At 42.6% G+C, this 22,253-nt stretch overlaps 3 non-coding genes across 3 annotated transcripts in view; all 3 read right to left on the bottom strand.

The window, feature by feature from the left end:
* The window catches only part of LOC143206410 (large subunit ribosomal RNA), a 4,098-nt gene extending 3,716 nt beyond the window's left edge, over positions 1-382 (bottom strand). The window contains exon 1 of the ribosomal RNA XR_013008379.1: positions 1-382. This exon is cut by the window's left edge and continues 3,716 nt beyond it. This is a non-coding gene — a ribosomal RNA (large subunit ribosomal RNA).
* A 419-nt stretch (positions 383-801) lies between these two features.
* Positions 802-956, bottom strand: LOC143206408 (5.8S ribosomal RNA). The gene has a single exon (XR_013008377.1). It is a non-coding gene; the product is annotated as a 5.8S ribosomal RNA (ribosomal RNA).
* Positions 957-1,664: 708 nt separating this feature from the next.
* LOC143206409 (small subunit ribosomal RNA) lies at positions 1,665-3,653 on the bottom strand. The gene has a single exon (XR_013008378.1). It is a non-coding gene; the product is annotated as a small subunit ribosomal RNA (ribosomal RNA).
* Between the last annotated feature and the right edge of the window lie 18,600 nt (positions 3,654-22,253).

The following is a 22,253-nucleotide window of genomic DNA, read 5'->3' on the forward strand; positions in this document are numbered from 1 at the left end:
ACTTTCCCTCACGGTACTTGTTCGCTATCGGTCTCGTGGTTATATTTAGCCTTAGATGGAGTTTACCACCCGCTTAGGGCTGCACTCTCAAGCAACCCGACTCTAAGGAGAGATCCTCTCGCCGTCAGTCACGGTCGCTACGGGCCTGGCACCCTCTATGGGCTGTTGCCCCGTTCAAGATGGACTTGGACGCGCGACGTAACGTCGAGATAATGGACCCTCCCGAACACCACATTTCCCGGCGCCCGATGTCGGTCGCGGGATTCGGTGCTGGGCTAATCCCTGTTCGCTCGCAGCTACTAAGGGAATCCTAGTTAGTTTCTTTTCCTCCGCTTAGTAATATGCTTAAATTCAGCGGGTAGTCTCACCTGCTCTGAGGTCGCTAGTTTAATATGCGTGGCGCTCGTAATCATCATAATAATGAAGATTAGGAGCCAATACGAAATATAAAAGTTTAGAATGGAAAAGACGCGCCGTCGAAAAACGGTGTTTTCTCCCTCGTATTCGAGAGACAACGCACCTACGATCCGACGTCGATTAAAAACTAATTTTATCGGATACGACGATCGTATTAATGGTGCGCGCTACGTTTATCACAAAAACGTGCGAACGACCGTTTTAAACACGTCTCATCCCTTTCATATTCGTACGACCCGTACGAGAGAGTTAGGTCACACGTACGGGTCCGCTGTCACGTTTTAGAACGTCGCGATCGAATCGCGCTTATACGCTCAGCACGCTCAGACATTTCTCGTCGATCGCGAAGATCAAAGAAAATCCGAGCAGTCTTGAAATGAGATACGACCCTCAGCCAGGAGTGGTCCGGGTATGAGATCCCAGGACCGCAATGTGCGTTCGAAATGTCGATGTTCATGTGTCCTGCAGTTCACAAGTTGACGCGCAATTAGCTGCGTTCTTCATCGACCCACGAGCCAAGTGATCCACCGTTTAGGGTAATCTTTTTTTAAGTTAGGTTTTAAACGCATATCGAAACGTTTCTATTATAAGACGACGACGACGACGACGACGCGCGCTCACGTCATAGACAGCGCTTGCGCCCCTTTCGCAGCCGCCGTCGACTTTAAAACGCTCTTACGGTTTATTTTCGTCTTCTCCACTACACACAACGAGAGGAGCGGAGACAGACTACTCGAAATGGTGACGTTCGTTGTAAATTTTCGTCGTCTCACCTCGTACGACAACAAAAGAGCATACGCTGATCATAGTTTGGCAATATTTTCGTAAACTAAATCTCACCCTTTTGGAATGAAACAAACGAAGGGTGATAAGATTTTCGTAAACTAATCACATTACCGATCATCGTATATGTTCGTCGATATGAGGATCGAAACGTCGATTAGAAATATAATTGGCAAAATCGTTTTATTTTGCGCTCGATTTGTCCATTTATAACGAAATCCGTCGTAGGCCGACGATTATTACTCGTCGTCCTATATAACAACATCTTCATCGTATATATCTCCGCTTTCGGGCGTACATCTTTTAAAACCATATATTATAGGTACCCGAAAACAGCTACGTTGACGACGTCGAAATTCGATCGGAACTTCCGAACTTCGTAGATGGCTCTTTAACGTTCGACAATGATTTTTACAGACTTGTACGTTTACCTATTATATATATATAGGCATAACAACACACTGTAATGATCCTTCCGCAGGTTCACCTACGGAAACCTTGTTACGACTTTTACTTCCTCTAAATGATCAAGTTTGGTCATCTTTTCCTACACATCGACGACGCCGAAACGCCATCGCGTGTCGATCCGAAGACCTCACTAAATCATTCAATCGGTAGTAGCGACGGGCGGTGTGTACAAAGGGCAGGGACGTAATCAACGCGAGCTTATGACTCGCGCTTACTGGGAATTCCTCGTTCATGGGGAACAATTGCAAGCCCCAATCCCTAGCACGAAGGAGGTTCAGCGGGTTACCCGGGCCGCTCGGCCAGGGAAGACACGCTGATTCCTTCAGTGTAGCGCGCGTGCGGCCCAGAACATCTAAGGGCATCACAGACCTGTTATTGCTCAATCTCGTGCGGCTAGAAGCCGCCTGTCCCTCTAAGAAGAATAGTTTGTACGCCGACAGTAAAAACCGCGCACGAACCGCGAAACCCGAAAGCAACGCGGCCGGCGGGCCTTTAGGATGTCAAAAAGCGCCTAGTTAGCAGGCTAGAGTCTCGTTCGTTATCGGAATTAACCAGACAAATCGCTCCACCAACTAAGAACGGCCATGCACCACCACCCACCGAATCAAGAAAGAGCTCTCAATCTGTCAATCCTTCCGGTGTCCGGGCCTGGTGAGGTTTCCCGTGTTGAGTCAAATTAAGCCGCAGGCTCCACTCCTGGTGGTGCCCTTCCGTCAATTCCTTTAAGTTTCAGCTTTGCAACCATACTTCCCCCGGAACCCAAAAGCTTTGGTTTCCCGGAAGCTGCCCGTCGAGTCATATTAGGGAACGTCGACGGATCGCTAGCTGGCATCGTTTAAGGTTAGAACTAGGGCGGTATCTGATCGCCTTCGAACCTCTAACTTTCGTTCTTGATCAATGAAAGCGTTTTTGGCAAATGCTTTCGCTTCTGTTCGTCTTGCGACGATCCAAGAATTTCACCTCTAACGTCGCAATACGAATGCCCCCATCCGTTCCTATTAATCATTACCTCGGGGTTCCGAAAACCAACAAAATAGAACCGAGGTCCTATTCCATTATTCCATGCATACAGTATTCAGGCGAAATTTTAGCCTGCTTTGAGCACTCTAATTTGTTCAAAGTAAACGTGCCGGCCCACCTCGACACTCAGTAAAGAGCACCGCGGCAGGATTGAGTTGGGCCGTCGTAACCACGACGCGCACAACACGCACGCCGAAACGCACGCGCGACGGCGACGCGACACGACTAAGCCCACCGGCAGGACGTCTCGCGAAAAACACGCCAGTTAACACCGCGAACGATGAACCGGCGGCGCGAGACACAAATTCGACTACGAGCTTTTTAACCGCAACAACTTTAATATACGCTATTGGAGCTGGAATTACCGCGGCTGCTGGCACCAGACTGGCCCTCCAATTGATCCTCGTTAAAGGGTTTAGAGTGTACTCATTCCGATTACGGGGCCTCGGATGAGTCCCGTATCGTTATTTTTCGTCACTACCTCCCCGTGCCGGGAGTGGGTAATTTGCGCGCCTGCTGCCTTCCTTGGATGTGGTAGCCGTTTCTCAGGCTCCCTCTCCGGAATCGAACCCTGATTCCCCGTTACCCGTTACGACCATGGTAGGCGCAGAACCTACCATCGACAGTTGATAAGGCAGACATTTGAAAGATGTGTCGCCGGTGCGAGACCGTGCGATCAGCTTAAAGTTATTCAGAGTCACCAAGTTGTACGATGACGAGCGCGAACCCGAAACCGATTGGTTTTGATCTAATAAAAGCACTCCTTCCATCTCTGGTCGGAGCTCTGTTTGCATGTATTAGCTCTAGAATTACCACAGTTATCCAAGTAATTGTGGGTACGATCTAAGGAACCATAACTGATTTAATGAGCCTTTCGCGGTTTCACCTTAATTCGGTATGTACTGAGACATGCATGGCTTAATCTTTGAGACAAGCATATGACTACTGGCAGGATCAACCAGGGAACTGTTCTTATTATTTTATCGACACGAAGCAGATAAAACAAATACAGACACAGTTTATTTTATAAGTTTGACTTATAAAGAAACGTGTGCGTAAGACGACGATATATAATATATATCGACGACTAATAAAAAGGAGGTGCATGATAGCGCGCCTAGACGACGGAAAAACCGGTCCGAGGCGCCACGCTCTTACATTTTAATATTAGTTGTCTAATAAAACAAAACGATATCATCATCTTAGACACATCTTTTGTTTTTTTTATACACAACCGATCGACTAGGCACCCAATTATCTCGATTATCGACGACGATCGTCGACTACGTCGAAAATTGGATGCCGCAAAATATCGTTCGGCGTTTATAAGACCTCGAAAAACATTCTCTCCGAACCCTTCGCTAGATAGAAATATATAAAGCGACAAGGAAACCTCGTACGAGAAACGTTTCGTGATTTTTTATTTTATTCTCGCTCGGAGAGCAGAGAGCTATCGCAAAATGTGTTGCTGTTTTATGAACGTTCCGATGAAAAACCGATACGTCCATAAAAATAATAATTCCAATCGCATATGAATCGTGGATCATCTTCTTCTAACGAAGCCGAATGTTCCCGCCGAATTCGCGATCTCGCAGTGATACCGTCGTCGTCGTCGTACGCTTCCCGATATATCGAAAAAAACCGACCAGGAAGAACAACGAAACGACGATACAAAATCGCGAGAGCGTTACGAATATATAATAACACGACGAAATACGCTTTTTATTTAGATAAATAAAAAAATACGGTTCGGATCTTATATATTAACATATAATATGTAATACCACCTTCGCTGATCAAAAGCCACTCGGTAAAAGTGTCACAGCGCCGGTCGACCCGACCCGTCGTATCCGTCTCTCGTATCGCCCCACGTAGAAGCGCACACGATTTAAGCGCGGGTCTCTCGCCAGCTATCGGAAATGTATGGGTGTTTTAGAACAGATCGTTTATACGGACGTTGCGCAAATTTTTCGTTTTTACGTCTGCCCGTTCTCGTTATTATCGGAATGTTCCGATGAATAAACTTTAGCTTTAGACAACGTGAACTTCTAAAGCAATAATTTTAACCTCTCGTGTTAATACGTCCTCAGGCCGTTTCTAGACTGCCGATCACGTTCTTTAAAAGTCGGAAAATTCCGATCCATAAAATTATGCTAGTAGAATGTAAAGATCCTTCATAGGATGGATACTGTCACATATCGATACGGCGATCGGAGTAAAACTGTTCTCACGTATTTCAGGACATTTTAGGTTGTTACGTCGGCCCGTTCGTTATTATCGGTATATACCTATGAATAAATGTTTTGCTTGTAGAACGTAAGATTCCAAAAGAATGATTCGCCGAAACGATGGTGCACCCTTACGATCGGATATTTGCCGCTTATTGGCCATTTTCTATAATTCATCCGTTAGATATCGTTTATCGACTACGGATAAGGTTTTCCGATATCAGAATGTTCCTAAGGATGATTCGAAAGTGATTTGAACGAAGAATTTGATAGAATGAATCCTTTATTTATCCATTGAGTACAGGGTACGGAGTGTCTGCGGGGTCAGCTAATATATTATATTTCTCTCTCGACGTAATGGTAACTCGAAGTCCGAACCGCGCTCATGAAGCTCGGTTTCAATCCAATCCATGTTGGTCGGTTCCTCGAGAGGAACGCCGTATCTTCGCGGTCGACCGCCTAATGAATCAGGTGGTAAAAGTCCAAGCCCAGCGCGGCAACGGCAGGCGCGTTCAACGTTTTAACTGCCAATTCTACGGTCATTCATCGGCCAACTGTAAAGCCACTCCGGCCTACGTCAAGTCCCAAAGACAGAAATTCCCCGCCGAAATGCACCAACTGTTGAGAACCATACACCGCAAATTACTCGGGATGCAAGTGCCGACCTACTCCAAAAACAACCAAACCCAAAAGACCAATTCCTCCCCCCACTCATGTACGGGGAACTCAAGATAACAGTCGTCTGGCTGGTCTGGATTCCACTAGAACACGAACCCGATCTCCATTGGCGAAATACTCTTCGGAACATATTCAGATGACCAAGGAGATTTTCAGGCCATTTTCAACGCCATCAACCACACAGCTATTGGAAGAATTACTATCGGCCGGGATAATAGATGAGTTGGAACTTGGGCTTATTGCTCCAAGCGAACCAACTCACTACTCCTCCAATCGACCGACAATAATTGACTTTTTTATCTATCAAAATTCGAATCAAGCCTCTGACCTGCAAGTACTCCAAGATATCGATTCTGACCACAGGCCTATCCTCCTCACCCACCATCAGCGATTTTCCACTGAGTTCCACTGTCCCCAAGCAAGGTCAACCTAGTAAACGAAAAAAAAAGTATCTTCTCTTTGACGATCCTCATTATATTAGGACGATAGTTCCATTCTAAATTCTTGATTAATTACAGTTCCTATTTGTTCATTTCGAGACGTTCCCGTGATTAATACTTATCGTGTAGAAATTAGCCACAATCCACAATTAGCCACAGTTAGGAAAAATAAATTAATTATCATATAGTCATAAACGTAATAAAAATGAATACACATATTTTCGAAGTCACTCCAGAAATACTTTACCTTATTTTTAAATAACAATCTCGGGCCGTACCATTTTTACAAAACTTATTCTATATACTTACTATATAACAGATTATAATGATATAATATAATTCAATACAATAACTACAATATATATATATATATATATCTGAAAATTCTGTTTTTATAAAATGTCAGCTACTGTTTAACATTTCATTTTTTAAAATTTATATCCAATTGTGGTTCTGAAAAGAACCGATTTTGCAGGTAAGTAGTATATTGAAACACACATAGGTATGTGAATTAATTTACTTAGAACTGGTATATTTGGTGACTGCTTTGGTACCTTCGCTAACGGCGTGCTTAGCCAACTCACCGGGTAACAATAACCTAACGGCGGTTTGGATTTCTCTGCTCGTGATCGTTGATCTCTTATTGTAATGGGCGAGACGCGACGCTTCGGCGGCTATCCTTTCGAATATATCGTTCACGAAAGAATTCATGATCGACATGGCCTTGCTGGAGATACCCGTATCGGGATGAACCTGCTTTAAAACTTTGTATATGTAAATCGCATAGCTTTCCTTCCTCCTGCGCTTCTTTTTCTTGTCGCTCTTAGAGATATTTTTCTGGGCTTTTCCGGCTTTCTTGGCCGCCTTACCGCTTGTCTTCGGTGGCATTTCGAAATAAAAATCCCGACGTCTCACGTACCTCAAAGAGTACTTAACTAAAAAAATGCCTTTAATTCTAGAACTTATAACATTCGAAGGAACACTTCTAAGCCCCGCCCATAGCCCGAGTTAGAGTCTGATTGGTCGCGTATGATATAACGAGTTTGGCTCGCGGACAAAATTCCAGGCCGATCTGTAAGAAATTTCCAGTACCGTTTTTGATTTAAAGGTGAGCAGTATCTAACAACGATCGAGATTAACATGTCCGGACGTGGTAAAGGCGGAAAAGTGAAGGGAAAGGCGAAGTCTCGTTCCAATCGTGCGGGATTACAATTTCCTGTCGGTCGTATTCACCGACTTCTAAGGAAAGGAAATTATGCCGAACGCGTAGGGGCCGGTGCTCCCGTTTACTTAGCTGCCGTAATGGAATATCTGGCGGCCGAAGTTCTCGAGTTGGCGGGTAACGCCGCTAGAGACAACAAGAAAACAAGGATTATCCCTAGGCATTTACAATTGGCCATCAGAAACGACGAGGAATTGAATAAACTGTTATCTGGCGTTACTATTGCCCAGGGCGGCGTCTTGCCTAACATTCAAGCAGTATTATTGCCTAAAAAGACAGACAGCAAAACCAAATAGATAACGCAAACCGTTTAAAGTTTTGCATACGCCCTTTAATATCGGTCCTTTTCAGGGCCAACAAAATCGTATAAAAAAGAAGTTAGAATACGCGTTCTTATTAAAGAATAAATATTAACTAGAAAATTTATAAATAATCTGATCTGTACTGAATATTCCTTTATTACTGTTTTAGAGTATCGATCGATCGGTTCCCTAATTAGTTACGGCTCTATCTAGAAAATAATCATTTAAGTAATAATAAGATAATAAATAAATTATATAAATATTCTTTCTTTTATAAAGTTATATTGTGGTTCTGAAAAGAACCGTTTTTTTTTCTATTAAAAAAATACGGTCTTGGACGAACGTATTTTTTAGGGAAGTCGTAGCACGTCCAGGAGTGTCGGGATATTTGTAATTTTCAACTCCGTGTCTTCTTGATCTGACGATGAAATGTGTCGCCTGTTTAATATATCGTCATACGTAGTAGAAATAGTTTTATTTCTTTTTCTTTGGTGATACTGGTTTTTTAGTTTTCGCACCTTCACCAGCGGCAACACGAACAGTTGAGGTCGTCGTCTTAGCACTTTTCGGTTTAGGCGCCTTGGGCTTTTTCGTAGGTCCGGCTTTATTAGATTTTTTCGCTTTGGAAGGCGATTTCGGGGATCTTGCGGCCGTGTTGCTTTTTGCTGCTTTCGAAGATGAACTATTAGCGGCGGCATTGGAAGCGGACGTAGTCGTGGCGGCGGTAGATTTCTTTCCTGTTTTCTTTTCGACGGCTTTTTTGGCAGAAGCTTTTTTCTCGGCCAAAGTTGCAGATTCACCTTTCTTACTTTTAGCTGTGGTTTTCTTAGTTGAGGCGGAGGCGGCGGTCGTCTTTTTTTCCGTTTTCTCTGAGGTTTTTTTGGCAGACGCTTTTTTACCACCGGCTGTCGTAGCTGTCGCGGCACCTCCTACTGGTTTTCGTTTATTTTTCTGTCCGGTTTTGGCAGTGGCCGTTTTTCTTTTCTTCGTACCTGCGGCTGTCGTACCTCCTGCTTTACGTGCCGAAGCCGCTAATTTAAATGATCCGGAAGCTCCTTTGCCCTTCGTTTGTACCAAAACACCCGAAGCGATCCACGTCTTTATATATTTCTTTATAAAGGGCGATAATTTGTCAGCATCCACTTTGTAATTGGCCGCTATGTATTTTTTAATAGCTCTGAAGGAAGTTCCGCCTTTCTCTTTCAATCCTTTAATTGCACTCGTTACCATATCAGCGATCGGAGGATGACTAACTTTCGATTTAGAACTCTTCGCCTTGCTCGAAGTGGATTTTTCTTTCTTCCCTCCTGCAGACGAACCTGCGCTACCGGCTGTAGCTGATGCGGCTCCCGTAGCCGACACCGAAGATGAATTCGACCCGGCCGGTGTGCCTGTTGACGATGCGTTAACAACGGCGGCGGAATTTCCTCCACTCCCTTGATTCGACGAAGGAGAAACCGCTTGTCCGCTAATATCGACGTCCGACATTCTGATATAATTTCTTAATTTTCTTATAAGAACGTTCTAATCACGATTCGTTTGACAAAGTTACGTACGTGCGTATGCTTCTCGTTCGCGTATTTTAACTGTCTGGCGGTCGCTCTCATTTAATGCGTACCCTATATGATATGAGCCGAACGGAGGACTGAACGGTCGAGCGCGAACGACGTTCCATATTCCGGCTTCGTCGAAACGTTCATCGAGCTTGGAACCGTTTACTTATTTCTCATATTAAATACATAAATCCTTTAGAATATCATACGATTTATGTTCGAGGCGTTAAAAGATAAAACGTAGTAGAAGTAGCAAACTTTACCAATAAATTTTACGTTGACTATCGTCTTAGAAGGAAGCACAAAATCAAGCGTTGCTCTCGATTCCGTCGAAACTACCAATTTACATTCGAGTTATAGACTTTCGGTTATAACTATGAAAATATATCTTTTCAAATCTACGTCCCCCGATATATCGTCTTTTGATATAAATGCAATTCCGTACAGATCTAATGCTATTATTGGAGAAACGAGACATATTATTCCTAATTGATGCGGTACAGATTGTTCGTTGTCCAAAACGAATCTATATCGAAACGTACCGTTGTCGAATTAACTGTAAGAAAACAATGACATGAAAATTAACCGATCCTATACTAATATACTTCTTATTTAACGGTTTCTTAACACCATCCGAACTCTGGGTTACAATCGAACGTATCGGGTGAGCAACGATATCGAGACGTCTATAAGAATATCGTGTCAAACCCTTCTGTATCGATACAATGCTCATATATATTATAGTATATTTTGCTTCTTTAGTTGAAATCTGTTTTCATAAATAGTTATCTAAAGTCAATAAATACATGGAACGCGATCTCCATACATACGTGCGTAGAACTACCGTACCTTCTTTGAAATCTTAAGGATTCTCCAAGCTCATCGACGCGAAGTTTATCTCGGAGTATTTTCTCTCTAAAGGAAAACTATATTAAAGCTTCAACGAAGATTCGGTATTCGATTGTTCACCATCATTTACATTCTTGTCATTAACCTAACATTTATTATGAAATCTTATTTTAAACTTTATCTATCTTTTTATATTACGATCGTCTATTATAATGCAGTATATTTGTTACTTTACAAGTAAATCTTAGATGAAAGGAGCAGATATTTAATAAAATTTAACGTCATCTTAGTCCATTTTCGAATAATAAATTTCTTTTTTTATGCTAGTAAATTTGTGGCTCTGAAAAGAACCGTTGTTTTCTTTAGTTGAATAGATACGTTGTTCTGTTTTAATTGGTCAGCATATATAATACTTTATTTAACCGCCAAATCCGTATAGGGTTCGTCCTTGGCGTTTGAGGGCGTATACTACATCCATGGCAGTAACGGTTTTCCTTTTGGCGTGTTCGGTATAAGTGACGGCGTCTCTGATAACGTTTTCCAAAAATACTTTTAATACACCTCTGGTTTCTTCATAAATTAGACCGGATATACGTTTAACTCCACCCCGCCTAGCCAATCTTCTGATGGCGGGTTTCGTAATACCTTGGATATTATCACGAAGCACTTTACGATGCCGCTTAGCGCCTCCTTTTCCCAAACCTTTACCACCTTTACCTCTGCCCGTCATGATTTATTCAATTTAGTATTAAAAGAAAGCAAATTTATAATCGAATTGTGCAGCGTACACCTCGAATACTACGGGTAACTATTTCAATTTCAAATCCTACCATGGGTTTTGTTGAGTTCGAATCGGGTCCCGCCCACAGATGCTAGCCGGACCAATCAGAATATCTTCACACATTATTAAAAAGGGAGATTTCTTTGACACCTTCGATCAGTTTCCAAAAGTTCGTTGGTGCTTGCGCTTGTAATTCTTCCTACACGTTTGAAGTCAGACCCGTTTAGACGATGGCTCGTACCAAGCAAACTGCTCGAAAATCAACCGGAGGTAAGGCTCCCAGAAAACAATTGGCTACTAAAGCAGCCAGGAAAAGCGCTCCCGCTACCGGTGGTGTTAAAAAACCGCATCGTTACAGACCCGGTACGGTCGCTCTAAGAGAAATCCGACGCTATCAGAAGAGTACCGAATTATTGATTAGGAAATTGCCTTTCCAACGATTGGTTCGCGAAATCGCTCAGGATTTCAAGACCGATTTACGTTTCCAAAGTTCGGCAGTGATGGCTTTGCAAGAAGCTAGCGAGGCCTATTTGGTTGGTCTCTTTGAAGACACCAATTTGTGTGCGATCCATGCTAAACGAGTAACTATCATGCCTAAGGACATTCAATTAGCCAGACGCATTAGAGGCGAACGTGCATAAATGCTACGGCTGTCCTATATTAAGGTCGTTTTTTGTATTTATATGAAAAAAAAAGGTTCTTCTCAGAACCACCAACTTCTATTAGAAAAAAGAGACATTGATATTTTTTCCGTTTATATGACGCTTTAGTTATAATATTTGTGAATTGAATTTAGAATATTATGCTCACAAATATATTGTGAATATTGAGGAATCCTTAGTAATAAGGTGTGAACACCTGCTGGATTGACTTGAAGTTTATATCACGATAAGAAAGGGGTATCACATATACTGTTATTATGTTACCGTAAAGGAATGAATATATAAAATAAAATATTTTTTTCTGGATATTTTAACATTTTTATGAACGATTACTATATTTTAATTTATTTGACTTCGTATATATCCTATCTTCTTAACAATAGTTTATTTCTTTTTTTCTTCTTTAAACATTTTGGGGCTCTGAAAAGAGCCGTTTTCCACCCTTCATATTATTATGATCACCTTCAAAATAATATATTTCGTTTACTTAGAACTGGTATATTTAGTGACAGCTTTGGTACCTTCGCTAACGGCATGCTTAGCCAATTCACCGGGTAACAATAACCTAACGGCGGTTTGGATTTCTCTGCTCGTGATGGTCGATCTTTTATTGTAATGGGCGAGGCGCGACGCTTCGGCGGCTATCCTTTCGAATATATCGTTCACGAAAGAATTCATAATCGACATGGCCTTGCTGGAAATACCCGTATCGGGATGAACCTGCTTTAAAACTTTGTATATGTAAATCGCGTAGCTTTCCTTCCTCCTACGCTTTTTTTTCTTATCGCTCTTAGAAATGTTTTTCTGGGCTTTTCCAGCCTTTTTTGCCGCTTTACCGCTTGTCTTCGGTGGCATTTTAAACGAATGAGATTCGCGACCTACCCATACAGCAAAAGATAAAAGACTAAACCGAAATATACCTATAGTCGTTTAATTATTTGATAAATGACGCTACACTTCTAAGCTCCGCCCATTCTTGGCGTTATGTCGTAGAAAGCTCTGATTGGTCGAGTAGGAAACGTACTAGTGTTTTGAGAAGTTGCCGAATAAAAGCTATTCGCTGGACAGTTCACTGCCAGTTGTTCATTCGTTGTCGAAAGGACGTGAGCGTTGTCGCCATTAGTTTTTCGGTTATTTTTAGTTTAAAAAAGTTAGCAATACAATGTCTGGACGTGGTAAGGGTGGAAAAGTGAAGGGAAAGGCGAAATCTCGTTCCAACCGAGCGGGATTACAATTTCCTGTTGGCCGTATTCACCGGCTTTTAAGGAAAGGAAATTATGCCGAACGCGTAGGGGCCGGTGCTCCCGTCTACTTAGCTGCCGTAATGGAATATTTGGCGGCCGAAGTTCTCGAGTTGGCAGGTAACGCCGCTAGAGACAACAAGAAAACAAGGATTATCCCTAGGCATTTACAATTGGCCATCAGAAATGACGAAGAACTGAACAAACTCCTCTCCGGTGTTACTATAGCCCAGGGCGGCGTTCTACCAAACATCCAGGCCGTATTGTTACCGAAAAAAACAGATAGTAAAACCAAATAAGTTACATGAGCCTTAGGGTTTTTGTGTCGTACAAAAACCTTTTAACTATCGGTCCTTTTCAGGACCACCAAAATAATAAAACAAAAAAAGAACTTAAAATTAAAACTCATATTATGACTTGCACTTACTAATTATTTAAAATATTCTAATAAACAGTTTAAGTACTTTAAAGATTGTTTTTTGGGTGTGTAAGATAAATTAAGAGACATTCCAATACCAATAATTATCGTTTTATTAAACAACAATTAAGTCGAAATAATATGAAGGATTTATTTCTAGCGGTTCTCCTTTAGTAAAATCGAACCGTATTATAACATCGCGCCTTGTATATAATCTATGTAATTAACGATGAATTTAAGGGGCGGTCTATTTATTAAGTATAGAGTTTTAGAATCCAAACCCTCAAATAATTAGGGCCAGTTATACTTAAATTATTATTTTAAATAAAATTATGATGATTGTAATGATTGAAAGATTATCCTTAAATCCTAATAGAGCTTCCGTTTTTTAAATATCGATAAATTTGTGGTTCTGAAAAGAACCGTTGTTTAATTTTTCTAAAATTAATTTTGAGGGTCACATTTCACGTTAGTTCGCGAATAAAATGTGACTTAACCTCCAAACCCGTATAATGTACGTCCTTGACGTTTCAAGGCGTATACTACATCCATTGCGGTAACGGTTTTTCTTTTGGCGTGTTCGGTATATGTAACGGCATCTCTGATGACGTTTTCCAAAAACACTTTTAAAACACCTCTGGTCTCTTCGTAAATCAGACCAGATATACGTTTTACGCCGCCTCGTCTAGCCAATCTTCTAATGGCGGGCTTCGTAATACCTTGGATATTATCACGAAGCACTTTACGATGCCGCTTGGCTCCTCCTTTTCCCAAACCTTTACCACCTTTACCTCTGCCGGTCATCTTTTATCGAACCTAATACAAAAAAAATAAATGATCTCGAATAAGTAGCGCGCTCACAACACGAGTGCTACGGACAACTGTTGTCGATTACATTCAATCAGCCCGGTTTTGTAGACTTAGGATTGAGTTCCGCCCACTGGCACAAAACGGACCAATCAGATTAGATAACATGTTATAAAAAGGACTCTCTGATTTTATGACCGAATCAGTCCGAAAGGGGTCGCCGTCGTTTGCGTTTGTTAATTTTTCTCATTACCTCTATTTTAAAAATATGGCTCGTACCAAGCAAACTGCGCGAAAATCAACAGGAGGTAAAGCTCCTAGGAAACAATTGGCTACCAAAGCGGCCAGGAAAAGCGCTCCAGCTACCGGTGGCGTTAAGAAACCACATCGCTACCGACCTGGGACGGTCGCTTTGCGGGAGATTCGTCGTTATCAAAAGAGCACCGAATTATTGATTAGGAAATTACCTTTTCAACGATTGGTTCGCGAAATCGCTCAAGATTTCAAGACCGATTTACGTTTTCAAAGTTCGGCGGTAATGGCTTTACAAGAGGCCAGCGAAGCTTATTTAGTTGGCCTTTTTGAGGATACTAATTTATGTGCGATACATGCAAAGCGAGTAACCATCATGCCCAAGGATATTCAGCTAGCCAGACGTATCAGAGGCGAACGTGCCTAAACTTTATTTTCTATCATTTATAATACTCTACTTATATTCGTATTTTGCAACAAAAAAAAACGGTTCTTTTCAGAACCACCTAAATTTAATCAAAGAAAAAGAAGATAATTCAATTAATATTCTTTTATCGATATTTATATAAACCACTAAAAGAGTTATGGATTTTTATCTCAGAGTTATATTCGACTACATGTTAGTAATTAATAACAGTCGGTGTACTTATACGCATTGTTTTTAAAAACTAAAGAAAAAATAATGTAATCACTAATAACCAAAGAATAATAATATACTGTTGATAACAAAATTTGTATTTCAATATTGGATACTACAGCTGTATAATATATAAAATTAATTTTTTTAAGATTATTTCTTTTTTTATTTATCTAAATTGTGGCTCTGAAAAGAACCGTTTTCTCCTTTATGATATTCAAGGCTTATGGTTTACTTAGAACTGGTATATTTAGTGACGGCTTTGGTACCTTCACTAACGGCGTGCTTAGCCAATTCACCGGGCAGCAATAATCGCACGGCAGTTTGGATTTCTCTGCTTGTGATAGTAGATCTTTTATTGTAATGAGCGAGACGGGACGCTTCGGCGGCTATCCTTTCGAATATATCGTTCACGAAAGAATTCATGATCGACATGGCCTTGCTGGAGATACCCGTATCGGGATGAACTTGCTTTAAAACTTTGTAAATGTAGATCGCGTAGCTTTCCTTCCTCTTGCGTTTCTTTTTCTTGTCACTTTTGGAGATATTTTTCTGAGCCTTACCGGCCTTTTTGGCCGCCTTACCGCTTGTTTTCGGAGGCATTTCGAAATAAATATTACGATATTAAAGGAACCACGAAAAGTACTAGACTAAAACAAATTTCAGGAATCCTTAGAATTTATAGGCTCCTTAAATACACTCCTAAGCCCCGCCTATTATCTGAGTTAGCCTTTCATTGGTCGCGTACGAGATCATGCGTTCGGCTTACGAACAAAATTCGTTGCTAGTATGTTGACAGTTTTAGTACAGATTTCAACTCTAAGGCGAGCGAGTTCTAGAAGCAATCGATAGTAAAATGTCCGGACGTGGTAAAGGCGGAAAAGTGAAGGGAAAGGCGAAGTCTCGTTCTAACCGAGCGGGATTACAATTCCCTGTCGGTCGTATTCACAGACTTTTAAGGAAAGGGAATTATGCCGAACGCGTAGGGGCCGGTGCTCCCGTCTACTTAGCTGCCGTAATGGAATATCTGGCAGCCGAGGTTCTCGAATTGGCGGGTAACGCCGCTAGAGATAACAAGAAAACCAGGATTATCCCTAGGCATTTGCAATTGGCCATCAGAAACGACGAAGAATTGAACAAACTCCTATCCGGAGTTACTATAGCCCAGGGCGGCGTTCTGCCAAATATCCAAGCTGTATTGTTACCTAAAAAGACAGATAGCAAAACTAAATAAAACGAATGTAACCTATTTTATCATCAAATATCGGTCCTTTTCAGGACCACCAAGACAGCTGAAAAAGAGAATTTTATTATTTTAGCTTAAGTAGTAAAATAACAGGCATAAGTTTTAATTTTGAGAGGTTTTGTGATATACGACAGAGTTACGACGATATTTTATAGATCGCAATACTTTTGACAATACCTTTCTCTGAATCTTCGTGCATGCAGTCTCTTCTTAATGAGAGTATTGAACAATATCCATTTTATTGTATCGATATCGTATCTTTCTAATTTCTCATTCATTTCATTAATTATTTCCTAATTGTTATGATCGGATTTGCAAAGATTAGGATTTCTGTATATCGAACCGGTACATGTCAGCTGTATTTATGAGGTTATGTTATTTGTTCTTAGAATTTGATGTGATCAATTGAAAATGAGATGAAAGTTGCTTTAATTTATCGTTTCGGACCGACTATTAGTGCCGTGTCATCGTTTGGAGATTACTATGGAACATAATTGTGCGACGAGTTATGATAGACTGTCATTTATTGTTGCGACTGGATTTGGTGGTCTCCAGCTATATATGCGTTTATTATTTATAATTGTCGATCCGATTCACTACCTACTAATTCTATATTGTGAATTTTTAGTTTAATGATCATGTCCTTACTGTTGGACCAACACCCCACTTGGATGCATTGGTACGATGACTGTCTCCGTAGGAAGGCCATGCATGACAGTCAACCCATGTATTTCTTTTCATTAGGGTAGTTTATACAGTAAGTGTCTATTTATTGACTATAGGGTACCAATTAGTTACTTCGTATGGTTACCTTTAAGGTAATTGAATGATATTGTTGCTTTTAGTGAGCAACTAAATGACATTGAGAGATTTGACCGGATGTTAGTTTGAAGATGTTTATATATTCCATGCAACAATCTTTCGCTTATTCCGAGTTGCTGCGGTTATACACAGTTACTGACTTGCCCCTTGACATCCTCTCGGATGTGCACTTCCTTTGAGGATTATCCGTGATGACCTGTATTGCCTTATATAATTAGCATTTTTGAGTAAGTTTGAAATCTAGGTGAGAGTGCCGTTTATGTATGTATATGTTTGTTAATCTAGTGATTTATCATAGGTTACTTATTGTTGTTATTGCAATTTAGGTTAGATTGTTTCGAAGAGCCTTCCTTGATGTGAATATATCTCTTCCTTTGTTTCGACTGTGGGTGAATTCTGATGCTTAGCTAAGGATATTTTATATCATATTCTATTTATATCATTAATTTAGAATAGAATAGAATATAATATAATACAATTTTCAAAGATTTTTAATGATATTCTTGACAATTTTACGCTTCTCTATATTTGAAAATCCTATTCTTTGATTGTCTTGGTTCTCGCTAGATGGCGCGCGCCGCCTGATTTCTTTCTCTACTTTATGTCGTTGGATATTGTTTTCGTCTCTCATTCATTAGAATTGACGTACACGCATTGGAGGTTATGTCTTCGTTCTGTTTAAACGTTTTGTTTATTTTATTTTGTTATTGTTGTGTTTTTAGGTTTTCTTATGGATTAGACCGATCTTATGTGATTTGTCGACCTGTGACTTGTTTGTTTTACCCCCTCGCACCACTTGGAGGTTATGTCGGACACCATCTGTGTCACTAGATTGTACTTTTGTATGAATATTTCGTATTATTTCAGGGTGAATTTGACGCCGTAGATATGTTTTGATATTGTTTAACCACTTTTATTTCATTTTATTTTGTTGCTAGTCACCTTCCAATTAAGATACCAGCGGTGTATTTACATTTTTTGTATTTTTTAGGTTATCCGTGTCCAGTTCCCCTGACAGAACTGGTAGAGCCGACCGTGATCAATCTGGAAATCACATGTCCGAAGCTATCCACATCAACCTGCGGTTCCTCTGCACTTGATGACCGAACGCCAACAGGCCAGGATTCTACCTTTGCTTAAGTACTTTCGGATATGTTGAATACTACATTTGTTTATATTAGACTTATCTGCTCGAAGTTTATTAGTTAGATGACTTATATGTTTGATTTGCAAGGTATGAGGTCTATTGAGATAGCGACCCCGTAGGACGGTGCAGTAACTTCGTGATTGTGTTTCATATTGTTCAATCATTCCTAATGCCAATCATCCTCCCATCGGAATATCAATAGTCTAGTTATGATTTTTAATGTTTTAGGTTAGGGAGTCTTGGCAGAGTTGACGGAACTGGCCGTGTCCGAGTGGTGGAATGGACAAAGCACCCTGGGACCATTGCTACTATGAGTTTGCCAATTTTCCACACTACAAGATGAGCATTATTTGTCTTTCTCTATGATTAGGACTATCGCTGAAACAGTAGTCCTAGCAAGTCCTACTCCCCAAGCGGAGAGAAGTTAGGGGGGCAGTAGGAATCTCGTTAATCCATGCACGCGCCTTCCTGATATGTTCGGGCATAGGCTGCGGTTGTCAAGGCGGTGGTAGTTAGTCCCGCCGTTTACCCGCGCTCGGCATCTCGATCCTTCTCTGAACGGATGCGAACGCGATCTGCTGAGCTGGTCTTTCCTGCGTAAGTATATGGACATTTTGAAATGTAGACTATCTGTCTATGGCTCTGGTGCTTGTTAAAACTCCGAGCTGGTCTTTCCTGCGTAAGTATCGGGGACGGTTCACGTACGGGTCTCCGAGCGCCTGTTCGGTTCCGTCGCGGCAGTATTGCGTAAAATTTTAGATAAGGACAGTGGGAATCTCGTTAATCCATGCACGCGCCTTCCTGATATGTTCGGGCATAGGCTGCGGTTGTCAAGGTGGTGGTAGTTAGTCCCGCCGTTTACCCGCGCTCGGCATCTCGATCCTTCTCTGAACGGATCCGAACGCGATCTGCTGAGCTGGTCTTTCCTGCGTAAGTATATGGACATTTTGAAATGTAGACTATCTGTCTATGGCTCTGGTGCTTGTTAAAGCTCCGAGCTGGTCTTTCCTGCGTAAGTATCGGGGACGGTTCACGTACGGGTCTCCGAGCGCCTGTTCGGTTCCGTCGCGGCAGTATTGCGTAAAATTTTAGATAAGGACAGTGGGAATCTCGTTAATCCATGCACGCGCCTTCCTGATATGTTCGGGCATAGGCTGCGGTTGTCAAGGTGGTGGTAGTTAGTCCCGCCGTTTACCCGCGCTCGGCATCTCGATCCTTCTCTGAACGGATCCGAACGCGATCTTAGTTAGGGACATTTTGAAATGTAGACCATGAGTCTATGGCTCAGGTGCTTGTTAAAGGTCTGAGCTGGTCTTTCCTGCGTAAGTATATGGACATTTTGAAATGTAGACTATCTGTCTATGGCTCTGGTGCTTGTTAAAGCTCCGAGCTGGTCTTTCCTGCGTAAGTATCGGGGACGGTTCACGTACGGGTCTCCGAGCGCCTGTTCGGTTCCGTCGCGGCCGTATTACGTAAAATTTTAGATAAGGACAGTGGGAATCTCGTTAATCCATGCACGCGCCTTCCTGATATGTTCGGGCATAGGCTGCGGTTGTCAAGGTGGTGGTAGTTAGTCCCGCCGTTTACCCGCGCTCGGCATCTCGATCCTTCTCTGAACGGATCCGAACGCGATCTTAGTTAGGGACATTTTGAAATGTAGACCATGAGTCTATGGCTCTGGTGCTTGTTAAAGGTCTGAGCTGGTCTTTCCTGCGTAAGTATATGGACATTTTGAAATGTAGACTATCTGTCTATGGCTCTGGTGCTTGTTAAAGCTCCGAGCTGGTCTTTCCTGCGTAAGTATCGGGAACGGTTCACGTACGGGTCTCCGAGCGCCTGTTCGGTTCCGTCGCGGCAGTATTGCGTAAAATTTTAGATAAGGACAGTGGGAATCTCGTTAATCCATGCACGCGCCTTCCTGATATGTTCGGGCATAGGCTGCGGTTGTCAAGGTGGTGGTAGTTAGTCCCGCCGTTTACCCGCGCTCGGCATCTCGATCCTTCTCTGAACGGATCCGAACGCGATCTTAGTTAGGGACATTTTGAATTGTAGACCATGAGTCTATGGCTCTGGTGCTTGTTAAAGGTCTGAGCTGGTCTTTCCTGCGTAAGTATATGGACATTTTGAAATGTAGACTATCTGTCTATGGCTCTGGTGCTTGTTAAAGCTCCGAGCTGGTCTTTCCTGCGTAAGTATCGGGGACGGTTCACGTACGGGTCTCCGAGCGCCTGTTCGGTTCCGTCGCGGCCGTATTGCGTAAAATTTTAGATAAGGACAGTGGGAATCTCGTTAATCCATGCACGCGCCTTCCTGATATGTTCGGGCATAGGCTGCGGTTGTCAAGGTGGTGGTAGTTAGTCCCGCCGTTTACCCGCGCTCGGCATCTCGATCCTTCTCTGAACGGATCCGAACGCGATCTTAGTTAGGGACATTTTGAAATGTAGACCATGAGTCTATGGCTCTGGTGCTTGTTAAAGGTCTGAGCTGGTCTTTCCTGCGTAAGTATATGGACATTTTGAAATGTAGACTATCTGTCTATGGCTCTGGTGCTTGTTAAAGCTCCGAGCTGGTCTTTCCTGCGTAAGTATCGGGGACGGTTCACGTACGGGTCTCCGAGCGCCTGTTCGGTTCCGTCGCGGCAGTATTGCGTAAAATTTTAGATAAGGACAGTGGGAATCTCGTTAATCCATGCACGCGCCTTCCTGATATGTTCGGGCATAGGCTGCGGTTGTCAAGGTGGTGGTAGTTAGTCCCGCCGTTTACCCGCGCTCGGCATCTCGATCCTTCTCTGAACGGATCCGAACGCGATCTTAGTTAGGGACATTTTGAAATGTAGACCATGAGTCTATGGCTCTGGTGCTTGTTAAAGGTCTGAGCTGGTCTTTCCTGCGTAAGTATATGGACATTTTGAAATGTAGACTATCTGTCTATGGCTCTGGTGCTTGTTAAAGCTCCGAGCTGGTCTTTCCTGCGTAAGTATCGGGGACGGTTCACGTACGGGTCTCCGAGCGCCTGTTCGGTTCCGTCGCGGCCGTATTACGTAAAATTTTAGATAAGGACAGTGGGAATCTCGTTAATCCATGCACGCGCCTTCCTGATATGTTCGGGCATAGGCTGCGGTTGTCAAGGTGGTGGTAGTTAGTCCCGCCGTTTACCCGCGCTCGGCATCTCGATCCTTCTCTGAACGGATCCGAACGCGATCTTAGTTAGGGACATTTTGAAATGTAGACCATGAGTCTATGGCTCTGGTGCTTGTTAAAGGTCTGAGCTGGTCTTTCCTGCGTAAGTATATGGACATTTTGAAATGTAGACTATCTGTCTATGGCTCTGGTGCTTGTTAAAGCTCCGAGCTGGTCTTTCCTGCGTAAGTATCGGGAACGGTTCACGTACGGGTCTCCGAGCGCCTGTTCGGTTCCGTCGTGGCAGTATTGCGTAAAATTTTAGATAAGGACAGTGGGAATCTCGTTAATCCATGCACGCGCCTTCCTGATATGTTCGGGCATAGGCTGCGGTTGTCAAGGTGGTGGTAGTTAGTCCCGCCGTTTACCCGCGCTCGGCATCTCGATCCTTCTCTGAACGGATCCGAACGCGATCTTAGTTAGGGACATTTTGAATTGTAGACCATGAGTCTATGGCTCTGGTGCTTGTTAAAGGTCTGAGCTGGTCTTTCCTACGTAAGTATATGGACATTTTGAAATGTAGACTATCTGTCTATGGCTCTGGTGCTTGTTAAAGCTCCGAGCTGGTCTTTCCTGCGTAAGTATCGGGGACGGTTCACGTACGGGTCTCCGAGCGCCTGTTCGGTTCCGTCGCGGCAGTATTGCGTAAAATTTTAGATAAGGACAGTGGGAATCTCGTTAATCCATGCACGCGCCTTCCTGATATGTTCGGGCATAGGCTGCGGTTGTCAAGGTGGTGGTAGTTAGTCCCGCCGTTTACCCGCGCTCGGCATCTCGATCCTTCTCTGAACGGATCCGAACGCGATCTTAGTTAGGGACATTTTGAAATGTAGACCATGAGTCTATGGCTCAGGTGCTTGTTAAAGGTCTGAGCTGGTCTTTCCTGCGTAAGTATATGGACATTTTGAAATGTAGACTATCTGTCTATGGCTCTGGTGCTTGTTAAAGCTCCGAGCTGGTCTTTCCTGCGTAAGTATCGGGGACGGTTCACGTACGGGTCTCCGAGCGCCTGTTCGGTTCCGTCGCGGCCGTATTACGTAAAATTTTAGATAAGGACAGTGGGAATCTCGTTAATCCATGCACGCGCCTTCCTGATATGTT

Source organism: Rhynchophorus ferrugineus, unplaced genomic scaffold (assembly GCF_030347505.1).
Source record: "Rhynchophorus ferrugineus isolate W39M unplaced genomic scaffold, kcgeb_rfMv2 rfM679, whole genome shotgun sequence".
Taxonomy (NCBI): Eukaryota; Metazoa; Arthropoda; class Insecta; order Coleoptera; family Curculionidae; genus Rhynchophorus; species Rhynchophorus ferrugineus.